This window comes from Mobula hypostoma, chromosome 1 (assembly GCF_963921235.1).
Source record: "Mobula hypostoma chromosome 1, sMobHyp1.1, whole genome shotgun sequence".
Classification (NCBI taxonomy): domain Eukaryota; kingdom Metazoa; phylum Chordata; class Chondrichthyes; order Myliobatiformes; family Myliobatidae; genus Mobula; species Mobula hypostoma.
This window is the reverse complement of record NC_086097.1, coordinates 70,831,016-70,848,479: the sequence shown is the minus strand read 5'-3', so window position 1 is coordinate 70,848,479 and position 17,464 is coordinate 70,831,016. Positions and strand designations below refer to the sequence as shown.

At 39.5% G+C, this 17,464-nt stretch overlaps 1 protein-coding gene across 5 annotated transcripts in view; it reads right to left on the bottom strand.

Moving 5' to 3' along the window:
* Positions 1-17,464, bottom strand: part of prkd1 (protein kinase D1) — a 359,632-nt gene that overhangs the window by 210,348 nt on the left and 131,820 nt on the right. The window lies entirely within an intron of this gene.

Below are 17,464 nucleotides of genomic sequence, written 5' to 3'. Positions count from 1 at the left end.
ATTTGTCAGAATTATTCGCAGTTTAATGAAATCAATCATCAATTGCAAGAAAATTATGTGAATCTTATCAAAGTCAAATCAGTTGTCTCCACATTTCTGTCCAAGTTAACCCTATTTAATGGCAACATTGGCTGTTGCAACCTTTTCCAATTTCCCAGCCTGAGTTGGAAGAGAAAGAAAGAACACCAGCTGATGATTTTCAACTTTACTGTACCCACCAAGACGACCTACATAAAAACATGTCAGAGTGATTTCAGGATCTTCTCTCAATCTAAATTCCAAATTGGGCAGTAAGTCCATTCGTGAACACGTTATAAGGAATTAACAGGAAGGATGGAGGAAGAACTGAACTTGCTAGAAAATGAGCTGAAGCTGAGGTTTTATAAAATCATATCAACACTTTTGGTTGCAGAAAGAAATCTCTGAACACTCTCCTGAGCTGTGTGTACGGGGTCTTTCTTTTTTGTTAAATTTAAAATGGCTTCTTTTGTTAGGTTATACTGGAGAATGCTGAGAAAGTCTCTAACTAGACAGCTGCTTGGGTTATTAGAGATAGCTGGGTGCTATTAACCAATGGGTGTTCATGCATCGTTTTGTTTTCGATACAATGCTGTATCATATGACTGGGGACGGGGTTTTGGCGGGGAGTCAGAGGAGAGACGGGGAGGACGGTGGAGCGACGGGGGGTCGGAGGAGAGACGGGGTTTTTGACGGGGAGTCGGAGGAGAGATGGGGAGGACGGCGGACGTGCGGAAAGGCTCCGGTCGATCACTCTGGGTGGTCCCGAGCCGTGAGCTGACAGGATCCGGGTGGTCGTCAGGAAGCGATTGAGCTCCAACAGTTGCGTGCGAAGAACTTGGACTTTGATAAGTCTTGGCGCCTTTTTTTTCCATTACTTCCCTTTCTGTATCGAATTTATATTAATGTCCTAGAATTAGTAATATCTATAAAGTGTACTTGTTAAAATTTACTGGGTGTGCTGGCTGATGATTGATGTTTGGGCTTGATTCGGGTGGCAACCGACTCCGTGGGAAGCGTTGAGGCAGGTGCTGGGTGGGATTTCTCCTAGACATATACGAGCCAATATAACAGAAAAAGGTTTCAAAGTACTGCTAGTTTATAAATGTAATGCATGTGTAGCTATCATGTTCTGGACACACTGTGAACTGGGGATCATGTGACCAGTGCCAAAGAAGATTTGGAACCGTGCTGCAGATAGAAGTCCCATGAGCACCTAGAGGAGTGTCTGTGTACTTTGAATGTTAAATGGTTAAAAACTTACCTGTAGTTTGGTGTCTTCTGTACCCTTTACAAAATCTGTGAACCTAATTCCCTGCAACAGTATGTTTGCTTTCTCTCAGGAAGGGGACACCATACTGTGAGCACTGAAAGCGTCATACCAGATTTGAAAAATACAAGTGAGTGACTACTTCACCTGCAAGAAATGCTTGGCTCCTGTGCAATGGAAAAGGAAGATGTAAACCACATGAGTTGTATCTCCCGAAAGTGCATGGAAAGATACTTTGAGAAGGGAAGTTGGTGGTGGAATTGGAGGGGTGAACTAGGGAGTGATAAAGAGAAAGCTCTTTGCAAATGCTGAAAGGTAATGAGTTGAGGGGTGTGCGGTTGTGGTGTAATGTTGACAGATGTAGAAATTACAGATGAACATACCATTGAATATGGTAGGGTGGAAGGCATGGGCAGTTTCTGAACATGTCCTTAAGCTACTTGCTACAATTAACCCATGTGATGAAATTTTTTATAATAAATAATTAACTTTATTTAGACTGTTTCCTGGAATTTTGTGAAGCATCAGAAGAGCTAATGAAATTCAAACAGTTTTTTTTATGAAACAAAAATGGCTTTGTTTCTTGCCTTAAGCTGGCTAATAGTTAGTCATGTAACTCCTCTCTCTTGTAGTGTACACTAGTGACCAAATAAAATGTTTTCCATTGAGAAGGGGAGTTCAAAGAAAGAATAAATTCATTTATATAACCAACCTGAATCCTAAGGGAAAGCCAAATCCAGTTTGTTTCTATGAACCTTAAGAGTCCTTCTTTTAGAAGCAACTATCTACTTTGCTGTAAATGTACATTATCTCTTCTTACAAAATATAAATTTCACTGTAAAAGAGATTTTATTTTAAAAGCTGCTTTAATTCCTCTTGCCAAATGTTTGGTATGGAAGCCAAGAGTATTTTCATATGAAATCTCTGATTCTAAATGATCACTCTTTTGATTGTTATAAATTTTACTCCTTTTGACAGTCAAGCAGATCAAAGTGGTAATTTTTCTTTGAGATGAGATACATACATTTCAATGTTTGCCATAATAAATGCTTAAAATGAGCTACTGTAAGTCATGCAGAACAAAATAAAACCTGGGCCTCCATATTCTTTGCACTCTTGTTTATATTACAAAATCCCCTAGAAATTAGAATGCACATTATTTTTAACAATATTTATCAGCATTAGAAACTATCCATTACAGTTGGCACTTTCTGCTCATAAAATCAAATATGACTAAAAATGAACAAATATAAAGTCAGCCACATACCCAGTTTATACATAGTATGTTTTAGTTACTGTGTTATTTCCATAAATGGGAAATTTGTACATACTGTCTTATTTCCTTAGTCTACTCTTTGTTCTAAATTCTGGCTTCATTTCGTATCTTGAGTATAGACTGTTTAGTGCTTGGCAAGAAAGAAAGTTCATCTGCTGCATGATATGAAATATCTTCAGAGTCTAATGACAAATAACAAGTTTTCAGTGCGCTGTTTACTGCAAATAATTTTATATGCAGTGCTGCTTCAACCTTTGCATCTGTTAAAGAGCAATGGCAAGAAAGAAAACTGAACCTATGGCTGGATTCCACTCCACAGCAAATGAAAGGTATAATATTGCCATTGCAAGAAGTCTGAAGTAAAACCAATTCAAGCCCTAACTGGTTTGGGAGCACGCATGGAGTGAGGAAAACAGACTCAACTTTTCAAGTTGGTAATATTTTCTGAAAAAAGGTAATTGGGCTGATATGTTGATTGCATTGATCTTCCTTACCTTCTTCAAGGTCTCCTATGCCAACTTCACTTTCCTACCCAATCCCCACAGATCTTGATTCCCATGGATTACAAACATCAGTAGACCACAAATTCAAGGCACTTATCACTGTCCTTGCTAAAGTGATACAAAATAAATCACAAAACCTTGCCTAAAAACTTCCTATCTTCTTCTGCTTTAATTTCCAATCTTCCCTTTAACAAATATCCATAATCTGGCAACTCACCATAATTAATGCTCCACTATTTAGTTGAGCTAATTGGAAACTGGTCCCATTTCAAGTCATCAGCAAAATAAAACCTTATGGTTTCCATGGAGTTCTATGAAGAAGACATATCCAAGTATCCACAGAAAGGAGCAAATGCAGTTTCTCCAGAGTTGGCATAAACATTCCACCAGATCAATTTGGAAGAACCTCTGGAAACTTCATCACAAAATGTCTCTAATAAATAAAAACTGGAAGTAAGGTTGCCATTTCTAACAGCAATCCAGTTCTCCTATTTTCCCCCTGGGACTGTATTCTGTGGAAAGACCGCCTCCCTATATTTCAGGAGAACAAACCATCTTCAGAAAAACGTAAGTGAGAACATTTTATTACAGCACCATTTCACTGGTGTCTGCTCACAGCGATGCAGGCATTCTGCTGGATGTTTACAACGGTTTACAGGTAGGAAGAATGGATTTTAGTGCACTTCCTGTGGCTGCTGTTTATAATAAACACAGCTGGTTCACATAGCTATTCCTACACGTATAGTTTCTCCCTTGGTGTTCCATGATGGCAGGGAAAACACGAGCACCTTTCTTTTCGAGGAGATACTCTTAAATACAGAGCGGGATTTTTAGTTTGTGTGGTGGAAAAACAGGCAGTTTTATATTTTTGTTTTAAGTTCTATATTTTGAAACCAAGGTTACTTGCTGTGTGGTTCCTTGCTTTGACAGCTGGCTGATCAATCCCCCGTTCTGCTTCCCCTTGGACACTCTCCTCATGTTGCAAAGGTGCAAATGCTTCCTTCCACTTTCTTTTCTGGACTCGGGCTCTAGCAGCAGCCCGTCTCCACTTTTGTCAGTAAAATGAATCATAAAATACACATGAATAACACTGGAAATTCGCAATTTTTTTCTCCTGTTCAGAACATCCAAACGGTGACCTCAGCATAGACATAGGCTGTTCTCTTTCACAGGTTGTACGTGTGTCATTGGGTTTATTCTTCCAGTTGTGATCGGTACCTTTACTCGAGACACTGACTGAGTGATGGCCGAGAGCCCAAGTCAACAGTTCACCCACCTGTTTTTGTGTGTTGTTGTGAGATAACGTGAAGAGTGCTCCATGATAACTTATTAGAGCTCTCAGGATGGTTGCCAATGACAAATAACATAAAAGATCAAGCTATTATGGAACAGAGGAGTCTACTTAGAACTTAGTGTCCATGCTCCTCCCTGAGGAGCATTCACATAAATCCCATTCCTCCTCATCTTCCTTCCCTGTATCCCTGTAACTTATTCACTCGTACCCATGCCTATTAATTCCTCTTTGATTTCTTTTTGCATTAATGTCCACTAAAGACCTTAAAACATAGAAGCAGAATTAAGCCACTCGGCCCTTCCTGTCACTCCACCATTCAATCATGGCTGATTAATTTCCTCCTCAAACCCATTCTCCTGTTTTCTCCCCATAACATCTGACATCCTTACTAATTGAGAACGTAAACTTACAGGGGCCAATTCATCAACTGGCACATTTTTTGGCATGCAAGAGGAAAATCAAGCACTAAGGAGAGAGACACACAATTATGGGGAGAATGTGTAAACTCCATACAGCCAACACTAGAGGTCAGGATAGAACCTGGATGCCCAAGCTATGAACCAACATGAATCAGCAGCACTAATTGTTGTGCCAACATGCCAACTTGTTAGGACTGTGTGATAGCTGAATAATTACTGTATGTAATGCCTTTCTTTTCACAAAATACAAATTTTGGGGATTCAAGTGGCACAATGGTACTCTGGCAGTGCAGTGGCCTGCAAGTTGACCAGAGTCTGGGTTCAATGATGACTTCCAACGCTGTCCATGTGAAGTTGGCCTGTTCTCTTAGTACCACATGAGTGTCTTCCAGGTTCTCCAGCTCTTTCCACCATCCCAAAGACATCCAGATTATTATGTTAATCAGTCATTGTAAATTATCCCCTATGTATTAGTAGAATCTAGAGAAGCTTATGGAAATGTTGAGAAGATAAAAGCTTTCTGCTCGTAAAGTGCCATTATAAAACACTTAAACAAAAGGATTTATAAGACCCTTGACCCTACCTTGAAAGGATTCATAGAGACACACCTTGAAGGTGAACACAAATGGGTACCTCTTAGCTTTACCCATATCAGAGAATCTGCTGCAATCTCTACTACAGTAGGGGAGTTAATTATTTTGGATAGTACTGAAAAATGATGTAATAGATCAGAGGGGTGACTGTGATACTTGACCAAAAAAGACCACCAGTTAATAGTTCTGTGGAGTATATTTAAACAGAAAATGCAAAATCTTGGAAGGTATGTACAAGGCAGTAAGCTCATAAAACATATTATGTTCATTCAATTTCCCAAACTACATTCTAATATATAGATCACAGTTTAATATTTGTTCCAGGAAATTATTTTTTGAGTCACGGAATACAGTCACAGAGTCATAGAAAAGTACAGTACAGAAACAGGCCTTACTGCCTACTAGTCTATATCGAACCATTCAAACTGCCTACTCCCATCAATCAGCATCAGGACTATAGTCCTCCATACCCCTACCATCCATGTACCTATTGAAACTTCTCTTAAATATTGTAAATTGAGCTTGCTGCTGGCACTCATTCCACACTTTCCTGAAGAAGTTTCCGTCAAGTTCCCCTTAAACCTTTCACCTTTCACCCTTAACCCATAAACTATAGCTGTGGTCACACACAATTCAGTGAAAAACACCCGCTTGCGTTTACCCTATCTATAACAGTCATAACTTTGTACACCTCTATTAAATCTCCTCTCAACCTTCTACGTTCCAATGAATAAAATCCTAACCTATTCAATCTTTCCTTATAACTCAGGTCCTCCAGTCCCGGCAACATCTTTGTAAATTTTCTCTGTACTCTTTCAACCTGATTTACGTTTTTCCTATACTGTCGGTAGGTGACTGGAACGGCACATAATACTCCAAATTAGGCCTCACCATCGTCTTATACAACTTCAATATTCTTTACAAGTTTATATAGAAGGGAAAAAGAGGTGTAGTCTCACTAATGCTGGGAATACATAGAGATTTCTATAGCAGAAATTGACTGGCTTTGTCCTTTTTTGCTCAGAAACAACCAGGTACTTTATGCCCAGATACCTGTTACATCCATTGATCATGGTGGCTTTCGAATTTCAGCTTCAAGAACTGTGAGAAAGTGATTGCAGGTGAGCCTACCCACATTATGTGGATTTTTATCCACATCAGTGTCATGTTTATGGTCTTTAAACATATTCCAAAGTCACACTGAAGCATGTGACTCCCTTTGACAGCGTGGGTTTCCTCCAGGTACTCCAGTTTTCTCCCACATCCCAAAAGCACAAAAGATGATTGATTAATTATAAATTGCCCTGGTGTTGGATGCGTGGTAGAATTAGGGAGGATTCGATGGGAATGTGAGAATAAAATAGAATACACTAGGTTTATTGTAAAACTAGGTGGTTGTTGAATGCAGCATACTCAGCGGATGGGAGGACCAGTTTCTGTGCTGTATCTCTATGGCTAAAGCAGTCTGCGAGATGGTTCAGTTCCTCTCCTAGGGTCGTTCTTGGCCTGATTCAAACTATATATAGTTGACATGCCACAGACTGCTAACCAGACAGCATGCAATCTAATTATATCACCAAAGCAAAAAAGACCTCCACATAGAGCTCAAGATCTTGGAGATACACTTCCTGTTGAGCTAAGTCAAAGATGGACACCAGGGTACTGTAGCGGTTAGTGCAATGCTGTTTCAGCTCAGGGGGTCAGAGTGCGGAATTCAATCCCCACATCCTCTGTAAGGAGTTTGTGCATCCTCCCACTGGAATGTGTGGGTGTTCCCCGGGTACCCTAGTTTCCTCCCACAGTCCAAAGATGTATCGGGTAGGTTAATTGGTCATTGTAAATTGTCCTGTGATTGGCTTAAGGTTAAATCAGGGTTGACAGTGGGGGGGGGGGGTAGTTGCTGGGTAGCGTGGTTCATAGGGCCAAAAGGGACTAATCTCTAAATAAACAAACAAGCTTTACTTTCATTCCACTGTAGTTCCTATGGAGTTGATGATGCCTGTACATGAATTCCTTTAATCTAGAGTAGCCATTGGACACCAGCTACTACATGTTGCCACAAGTAAAGGGCTTAAATGATAGGGACACACGAGTTGGGCTAGGTCTCTGTTTTTCTTTGTAGTTTTAGGTTTCGTTCACCTTTTGTCTGTAAACTTTGAGTAATTTGTAGTTTATTTGGTCCTATACTTCTGAAATTTCTTTGCAGAACTGGACTGTGATTCAGTCAGTACCTGCTAAACAAGTTTCATATCTAAACTGGATCTGCAGTTTAAAAAGAAACTATGTGCTCATGCTCCTTTGTGACAGCCAGTTAGTTACAGCTTACTGCAGTTTATTACAGTTACAGTTCCTGTATTACTTCTTTTCCTTGCCTGCTGGTACGGCTAACCTTGTCTGACTTGTACAATGATGAACATCTAATAAAACAGCTGTATAATAACATTTGTGCTTCATTCTTGACTTCTGAAGAGCTTTCTGGACAACATCATCTTCAGATCTAATAACTAGCAGATTTTCTGGATAATTGGAAATTACTCCTATTTAATATCCCAACATATTTTCATTCATTTTGTTTTAAATGCTACACAATAAAGCAACACATTTTTCTGATGTGTTTAAGAGATGACTGTTCAGAAATGCTGAACAATCAGACAATGGACTATTTGATTTTTATTGCTTACAGATAATTTACTGTATGTTCAACTGAAAGATAAAAAACATTTAAAATGTGAATGCAGAGAAGGAACTCAGACAGTCCAACACATAGTGAAAAATAACATACACCACATGCAATGGGAGCCCTCAGGTGCCCTTGGGAGACATAAATGGATCTCCGAACTCAGAATAGTATTTAGATTGCTGCATCATATATATATATATATATATATATATATATATTTATTTATTTATTTAATAAATAAATAGATCAATCAATCAAGCAATCAATCAATCAATCGATGGATGGATGGATGACAATTTAATATGAATCCAAATTAAGTTTGCTTCCATGAATTCTGTGTAATCTGATTGGTAAAAAATTGTGAAGAAATACTGCACTGGTTAGGAGAGCTTTGGACAGACTGCATCAAATGTTGAGCATTAAAATCTAATTAAAGATATAATGAGCAGCGGCATAGACCAACTACTTACAACTTCAGGAAATCACAATAAACTTGGCTTGTATACCCTGCTCCATAAGGCTAAGAAGTATTCCGAGCTAAAATCTCAAATTACAAAATAAGCAGTAAAAATCTTGAACTTGCTTCCCAAAGTGCACAGTGTTCTCAATTAGTTGTATTCTTCAAAACCAAAATGGATAGATATTTACTTATTAAAGGTTATCAAGTATGAAAGGCAAGTACAAATAAGAGCAGAGGCATAGATCAGCATTATCTAGTTGAATGGCAGAACAGGCTCAAGAATCTGAACAGCCCATTTGTGTTGGCTACGTAGCATACAGGGACTTCTCAGCGCCTAATAGATTTTGAACTTCCATATTTATATTGCCTATTTGTTCTCCTTTTTCAAAAAAATAATAGAGAAAAATGTTTGTTGTTATGCCCAGAATGAACCAGCCTATTCTTAGATATTGTTGTGGTTACTCCACTTTACTTGCTGATTTTTTGATGTAAACAGGAACTCACTATTGATCAGAATAACATTGCATTCCCAAACCCTGAAAGCCTCAATTACACAAAATGACAGTCGACAATATGTTGATTAATCAGGACATCTCGTGCCAGTGTTCGTAATTACTTTAACAATGCTGACAAGCAAAACTCCTTTATGTGAACACTTTAACTTAATTTCTTGTTTTAAGAATCACCTCTGCATTGGGAAAAAATGTCACTTACAACTATAGAACTATTTTTCATGAAGTAAAACATTCTGTAAGGCATCTATTTGCTAAATCTTGCAGGTCCACGGGGAGCTTTCACTGTTAATGTATTTCAGATTTGTCTAAACAATAACATGAAAATTACTGAAAACCCAATCTATGACAGTAAACTCTTAAAATCACCAGTTTAAAGTAAACAACTACCTCATGCTGCAGTTTGGATCGTGGTCTTTTTGGAAATTCTTCCCAACGAGCTGGGTAAATACTTACCCTATTAATAATGGAAAAATGCTTTCAGCATCTGAACGTCTAACTAGTGACCATGAGAAATGGCAGTAGACCACCGATTTAACTAACATGCTTTTTGCAACACTGATGCAAACTTTGGTTAGAGTTCTTCAGTCTCTAGCCTACACAAACAGCCTCTTGACATCAGCTTAGTCAATCTGTCTCAGAACCTTGCATGTCTCAATAAATTCAGAATCAGATCAGGTTTATTATCACTGATGCACGTTGTGAAGTTTGTTGTTTTGTGGCAGCGGTACTGTGCAATGCATTTTTAAAAATCCAAATCTCATTCTTCTAAGCTCAAGTGAATATGGGGCAATCTTCTCCAAGCACAAGCCCAGTGTTCCAGCTGCACTGACTCTAGGGGAAGAATATCTCAGACAAGTAGTCTATCCTGACTTCAAACAGATTATGACAAGTGCTTGCTACTGCCATGTTAAGGAACAAAGCACTGATCTTGGCAGCAACATTAATATTACATAAGACACGATAAAAACAAAAAGACATAAATGCAGGAGGAATTGGATTCTGAGTTGATCAGTTTCTGGAGGAGGATGTTGTAGGTCAAAACCCTGCTTCAGAACTGATGCAAAGTTTCAATCCAAAATGTCAATTCCTTTCCTCCCACAGCCCGCTGAGGTCATCCAGCAGATTGTTTATCGCCCCAGATTCCAGCATCTGCAATTTCACAGCTCATACTGACCCTTGCATCTTGTCTGCCATTCAATAAGGTAACGGTTGATTTTTATTTTAACATAGGTCCACTTTTCTGGATTAACAACATATCCAATGATTCTCTAGAGAAAGATACTTCTTCACCTGGGGAAAAAAGAAAATCTAATTCTGTATACAAGAGGGCTGCGGATACTCAATCACAGTGTACATTCAAGAGAGGTTATTTTGAGACTGTGCCCCTGGATGTGCAGGAAATACACCATCTTTACATCTACATTTTAAGCTCTGTAATAAGTCTGTTTACTTCAATGACATTGTTTCTCATTATTCTAAATTCTAGAGATTTTTGGCTCTGTCTGTATAACCTCTTCTCATAACCATTGCCCCAGGAATCAATCTGTGGACAAGTGTATCTGTCCTTAGGTAGAAAGACGAGACTTGTAAACAATATTCCAAGTGGGATCTCACCAGATAATGTATATGCTTTTGAGACCTCACTATTTATAGCATGCATCCAAAAGGCACTGGAAAGAAAATGCCAATGTTCTTTTTTCAATATCCTCCAAATTCATTAGAAGGGTAAGAGAATCAATGTCAGCATCCTCTCCAGGGCTCTATTTGCTGTCATTTAAATACGTTGTTGCTCTGATGCCCCACTCCAGACCCCCAAAACAGATACTCTGGAAGAGATTACCAGAGGAATGGAGATATTGCACTGACAGATGTGCTCAAATTATGGGCTTGAAGAAATGCCCCCATGTAAGCAGCATAGGAGTGAACAAGCTCACAGCCCATAGCCCATCCACCACCCCACCATCTCCTGCCCCATCTGTAGAAGCCTTTGAAGTTCCCACAATATGTCCTTTATTAGCCACCTCAGAACCAATGAACAGAGTAGGTGCAACTCGCCCTTGATCCCAAAGAACAGCCTAATAAGATGAAGACAGAATTGGACCAAAAGTAATAAGAATGCCATTTGCCAGTTATTCTGTCATTATCTGTTTTTTTAAAAATGATATTGAAATGCACTCAGTAAACATCTCAATTTCTACAGATATGCTAAAAGGACACTTCAGATCATATGTGGAAGGGAAGGTCATTAATGAAGCAGCTAGTTCAGAATACAGTCCTAAGGAACTCCTACAGGAGCCCTGGAACTGAAATTTTTAATCTTCAGTAATCACCATTTCCCTTTGTACAAAGGATGACTCCAACCACTCAAATGTTTTCCTTTTGATATTTACTGACCTCAGTTTTACCAGAGTACCATGATGTCACACTGTAAAATGCTGCATGCTGTGAACAGCAGTTGCTTTCAAGTCTGTAATTCAGCTGATATGTCCATGTTTGGACCAAGGCTGTGTTCCAGACATGAATTCCTGATTGTCTGCCCACTCTTCTCCTCAATTAATGTGACAGTGATGTTCTTATTGCCAAAACAAATTTTGTTCATAACAGTGGCTGAAATATGAAAATACTAATTAGTATCCGTGCCTTCAAACATTAATGTGTGAGACAGGCAATATTTATGACCATGTATCTGGGGTTTATATGCCCTGCTGATAAGGTGAATGATTAAAAACACAGTCCATCAGTCAATGGAAAATTTCAGAGCTATATTTGATCATTCTTGGTGAGGAAAAAATGAGTTTGAGATGGGCAAACAGAGTACAATTTAAATATCCAAGAAATCCCCATCTTCAGTGATGCCAGAGCCCAGTATATAAGTGTAAAAGGCAAGGAAGAGTTGTTGGAAAGAGTTGTTGTCGGAAGAGTTGAGTGGAAAATTCATGGTGAGATTCTTGCAATCACAGGTGTTGACAATTCATGCAATGTGATTTACTACATCCAGATAACAGTCCAGCAATGATACTGAACACCAACCGCCCCATACTCTAGAAATGAACTGACCCTTGAGCCAAGCTGTTCCAGTAAAGTTACACCACTGATATCCACCTGACAATGTAGACTGTTGGCCTGCTATGCCCTGTTCGCAAAAAACATAGCAAGTGTCATTTGGCTTTTAACCATTACCAGGTCTACTTTAAATTAGTGGAGAATTCTGACTTCCCTCTTACCCCTTCTCTTCTTCTCAGCTGCCTATCATCTCCTGATGCCTCTCCACCTTCCCTTTCTCCCATGATCCACCCTCTTCTCCTATCTGATTTCTTCTTCCTCAGCCCTTTACCTCTTCCACCTATCATTTCCAGCTTCTCAACTGATCCCCTCTTCCCCACTCACCTATCTTATCCCACACTTGGTTTCACCTATCACCTTCCATCTTGTTCTCTTTCCACTCCCCCCACCTTCTTATTCTGCCTTTTCCCTCTCCCCCTTCCCTTCTAGTCCTGAAGAAGAATCTTGACCCAAAATATCAACTGTTTATTCCTGTCTATAGATGCTGCCTGACCTGCTGAATTCCTCCAGTGTTTTGTGTGTGTGTGTTGCTCTGGATTTCCAGCATCTGCAGAATCTCGTGTTTATTTTCAATTATCAGTTAAATAAAGATATCACTGCCAATCACACCTTCCAAGTGGCACTTTCTCATCAATAACTTGCTCACTCATGCCCACGTTCAATTTTGATAGAACTACTTGGCTCCTCTCAGCTTCAAACATGAAGCAAAGAGCTGGATTCCAAGAGTGACATCAAGGCAGAATTTGACTGAATTTATCAAGAAATCCTGATAAAACTTAAGTAAATGGACACTGATAAGAAAAATGTTCTAAGCGGTACCATCAGATCTCATACAAAAGGAAGTGATAAAGTTTGCTGCTTGCCAATTTTCCAAGCCAATGGCGACACTGTAATTCTTCAGGGCAGTACTGATCACTGATAAGTCCACAATGTCGATTTCCCGAAGTAGTCCATAACCAGAGAGTATTCAGGCATGAGCTGCTAGATGGAAAGTAACAGACATGCCACTAAAGTCAATAATGTCCACGTCCCACGAGGGGCCAGTCAAATATATACTGTGGCTTGAAGAGCAGACAGAGTCTGTAATGAATGACTCACCTCCTGACACACCAACCTTTTCCAACATTTACAAGCACAAGTCAGGAGCATCCATTTCCCTGGATGAGTACAAATTTAACAACACTGAAGAAGCTCAGCACCATCCAGGAGAACACATCCTACTTGACTAAAGTTCCATCAACCATCATAAATATTGATTCCCATCATCCACAGTGCACAGTAGCTGCACTGTGTACCGTCTGTAATTATCTACCTAGGTTGCTCTGACACTACTGGCCAAACCCAAGAACTCTACCACCAAGAACAAGGGCAGTAGTGGTACAAAGATAACAAAAAATTAATAAATAATAAAAAAGTGATATTTTCTAATGAAACAACAAAATCAGTTCAAGGAGTTGAATGGCCTATTCCAGCACCTATGCAGTGAAGGGGACATCCTCAAAATGATCCTGCCAGAATAATTGCTCCTCTTATTCATGTTGGTTCGATCATATGGAGAGAATTGGACTGGTGTTCATAATATTCTGCAAAGAATTAATTCCTGTCTCCTTTTAGATTCCTCATTTTGTCGAGCATATTCCTCCGTGTTTTCAATTCAGAATCTGTTAAGTTTACCGAAGCATTTCTGCAAGATGTACAGTAACATTACACTGTAGGTTAAATCTTCACTCTCACCACCAGGGGGTCATAATGTAAAGATGTCACTTTGTCCACACTCCTGTTTCCCTACCCAAACACAGCAGTACAGCTTCCACAGGATGCCATTGATCTGACTGGAACTTCTAGAAGGTTCTAGTCTTATTTCAGATTTCCAGCACACACAGTATCTTGATTTTGCATCAATTTTTATTCTATTTCCTGCAATTAAATTAAGGCTGGGCAGTTGGGAATAATAGTTAACCTCGTACACAGACCCGTCTATCCTTCTTTTAAATAACGTGATTTTGGCCAAAGATAAAGAAATATTTAGTGCTAAATGCACACTGATATGCCATTCATTTAAGCTTCATCTAAAGGAGTCTCATTGAAAGATTTTGATATTTCACTGCATATGCTGCATGTGTCTGTGATGGCAGAGCACTGTTAATCTGGGAGGCCAGAAACTGCACAGCATAGACTGAGCAGATTATCACTTTGAAATATGGAACAATTAGCAATCTAATAATGGCTTACTTAGATTTCAAAATATCCCAGAGCACTTGTTCACAATTAAGCAAAGGATATGACAAATCATTGTGCCTGTAGTTTGAAGAGCAATGTAATGAGATCTAGTCTCCTGCTTGATGATGGCCAATATTTCTGCCCTGCAGTCAGTACGTAGTTTGGAAGCCCAGGGAAAGAAAAAACTAGAGTTCAAAGTTCAAAGCACATTTATTATCAAAGTATGTATACATTATACAACCTTGAGATTTGTCTCCTTACAGGCAGCCATGAAACAAAGAAACCTCAAAAGAACACATTCAAAAGAGACCATCAAACACCAATGCAGACACACAAAAAAACAAATATTGCAAGCTATAAAAGTTTTACGAAGGACACGAAGCCAGATGTCACTGCAGCTGAAGCAAGCAATAGCCACAGTTCATTGCAAAGCCAAGTAAATGTAGCAAGACAACAGACCCGCAGCCAGAGATCACTGCAATTCAGCAAAGAGCTGAGTAAATGTCATGGACCAGCAAGCAGAACCGGCCCTCGCCTCACCTCCAGTAGCAACACCCTGACCTTTTCAATCTGGCCCAGCACTTAAATCGTCCAAACTTTGGGTTGTTCCTCAGTCTCAGACCCCTCTGGGGCCTGGAGCCCACTGCCACGATTCAGCCCGTACCCGAACTTTCCAATTCACCCCAGGACCTTCCTTACTCTTGGGGTGCCACGACTCTGCTTCAACCCCGACTCCACTTGCCATGACCATGCATTGCCTGCGCCTCCGCCATTGCTCGCCTCCATTCGCCTCAACCAGCCTTTGCTCACCTCTCCATTGTTAGGACTGTTAGCGTTGATTGTTATTAATAAGATATATAGTAGTTTCCTTTGTTTTGTTTTTTTTGCCGCCAATAAATAGTCGCTGGGCATCACCGGCTCCATCTTAAACCATAATAGGTTTAAGAGGGTAACAAATTGTCACAGAAAAGGCATTGCTGATATTTAAAAGATATTTGGATAAATAATGGATAGAAAAGGTTTAGAGCGATATGGGCCAAACACAGGAAAATGGGAAACACAAGAAATTCTGCAGATATTGGATATCTCAAGCAACACACATTAAAATGCTGGAGAAATCAGGTTAGGCAGTGGCTATGGAGGTAAATTGCAATTATGTTTTGAGCTGAGAAGCTTCATCAGGGCTGGAAAGAAAGGGGGCAAAAGCCAGAATAAAAAAGTGGAGGAGGGGAGCAGCACAAGTTGGCAGGTGATAGGTGAGGGGGAAGGTAGGTGGGTAGGGGAGGAGATATGAAAAGGAATGACTTGAAAAGCTAGGAGGTGACAGACAGAAGAGGTAAAGGGCTGAAAAAAGAAGAATCTGAGAAGAGGGAACAGTAGGCTATGGGATAAAGGGAGAACCAGAGGGAGGTGATGGGCAGGTCACGAAGACAGGACAGGGGAAGGGACGAGGTGAGAGGGCCACCAAAATGAAAGAAAATAAAGAAGGGTGGCAGTAGAGGAGGCCATGGACAGACATTTTGCTATGGGAATGGGAAATGGAATTGAAATGGGTGGCTACAAGCTACTGCAGTGGACAGATCAAAGGTACTCAATGTAGTGGTACTTCATTCTGGGCAGGTCTCACCAGTGGAGAGGGGCACCAGATGCAATAAGTGATCTAGACAAAATGATGGATCGAAAGTGCTCGACAAAAGCAGTCTCCAAATTTGCGCCGCATCCCTTGTCCTCACTACCACCCCAAGAGCCTCTGCATCTAACACCTCATTCCTGCAACTTCCAACATTTCATATGGGATCCCACTATCAGGCACATCTTTCCCTCCCCCCCAGCCCCCACCCTCCCACAGTGACAAGCTATCTCAATGAGTCCTTTGTGCATTTGCCTGTCCCCACCAACCTCCCTCCTGGCACTCATCCCTGAAACCATGATAACTCTTACACCTGCCCCTACCTCTCCTCACTCACCACCATTCTGGCCCTACACAGTTCTTCCAGATGAGGCGGTGTTTCACCCACATGTCTGTTGAGGGTCATTTATTAACAAAATTAACAGACCTTAGTAAACTTTTTGAAGTGAATAAATCTAAAAAATTATGAAAATTAGATTGCAAATAAAGTTTCCAACTTAACAGAACATTTTAGTACACAGATTTATGCATTGAATGCAAAAGAGAAAACACAATATTTGTATCTCATTTTAACAGGAATTACAATGCCCCATCTGGTTACATACAAATTAAGAATTCTCTGAAGTTCCAGGCTCGAAGGATGCTAACGCAGAATTTGAAATAAAAACAGAAAATTTAAAAATGAGCAGAGTGATCAACATCTGAAAGAACTCTAAGTTCTGAATTTCCAACTGTTTGTGATTTAAAGTCGTTCACACCATAAAACTACAGTAGATTCTATATAAATTTCTATAGGGTCACTGTTTTGATGGAAATTTAGTATTCGCTTTAGTTTAAAATATTACAAATGTTTATCATGCTATGCTAACACCAAGTCAAAATTTTAAAACATTTTTTATGGTTTATAATAGCAAATACTATACCTATCTCATACAAGCTTGTCAATTCAACAGTTAACCATGAAAGTTAAAATAATATATTTAGGTTCTTCAGCAAAAAGATGCTCCAAAATGATACAAGTAGTGGATCTAATAACTGATTTAACCATTTATGCTTTTGAAAATGACATTGTTCTTTTGTTTGCCATCTCCTGGAGTTAAGAACAGGTATGAGGTGAAATATGTTGACTTTGATCCATGATATTCCATTCACATTCAACACAGACAAGATGCTTCGGAAATAGCTGTTCCCTAATATGCGAACTGCAGTATGGTTCTTGCCTTCACCTGCACATCAGTTACTTCAGCAGACATTCGTAAGTATTATTATCATAGCACCTTTTATTCAAAGGAATTAGATGCTGTTTTACATTTTCAAAGAATAGACTTCAATTTACTGCTAACAATGCAATAAATACAAAATACAACTGGCAGACAATTTTTAAAGAAAATTGTAGTTATCGATTACAAAAGATCATCCTATTAATGAGATTTCTAATATACTAACTAATTCCTAGTGAGTGCTGTACCTGAAACGCTGAACATACCGACCTCTGGTGGTAACCAATCTTCTGTGTACACAGG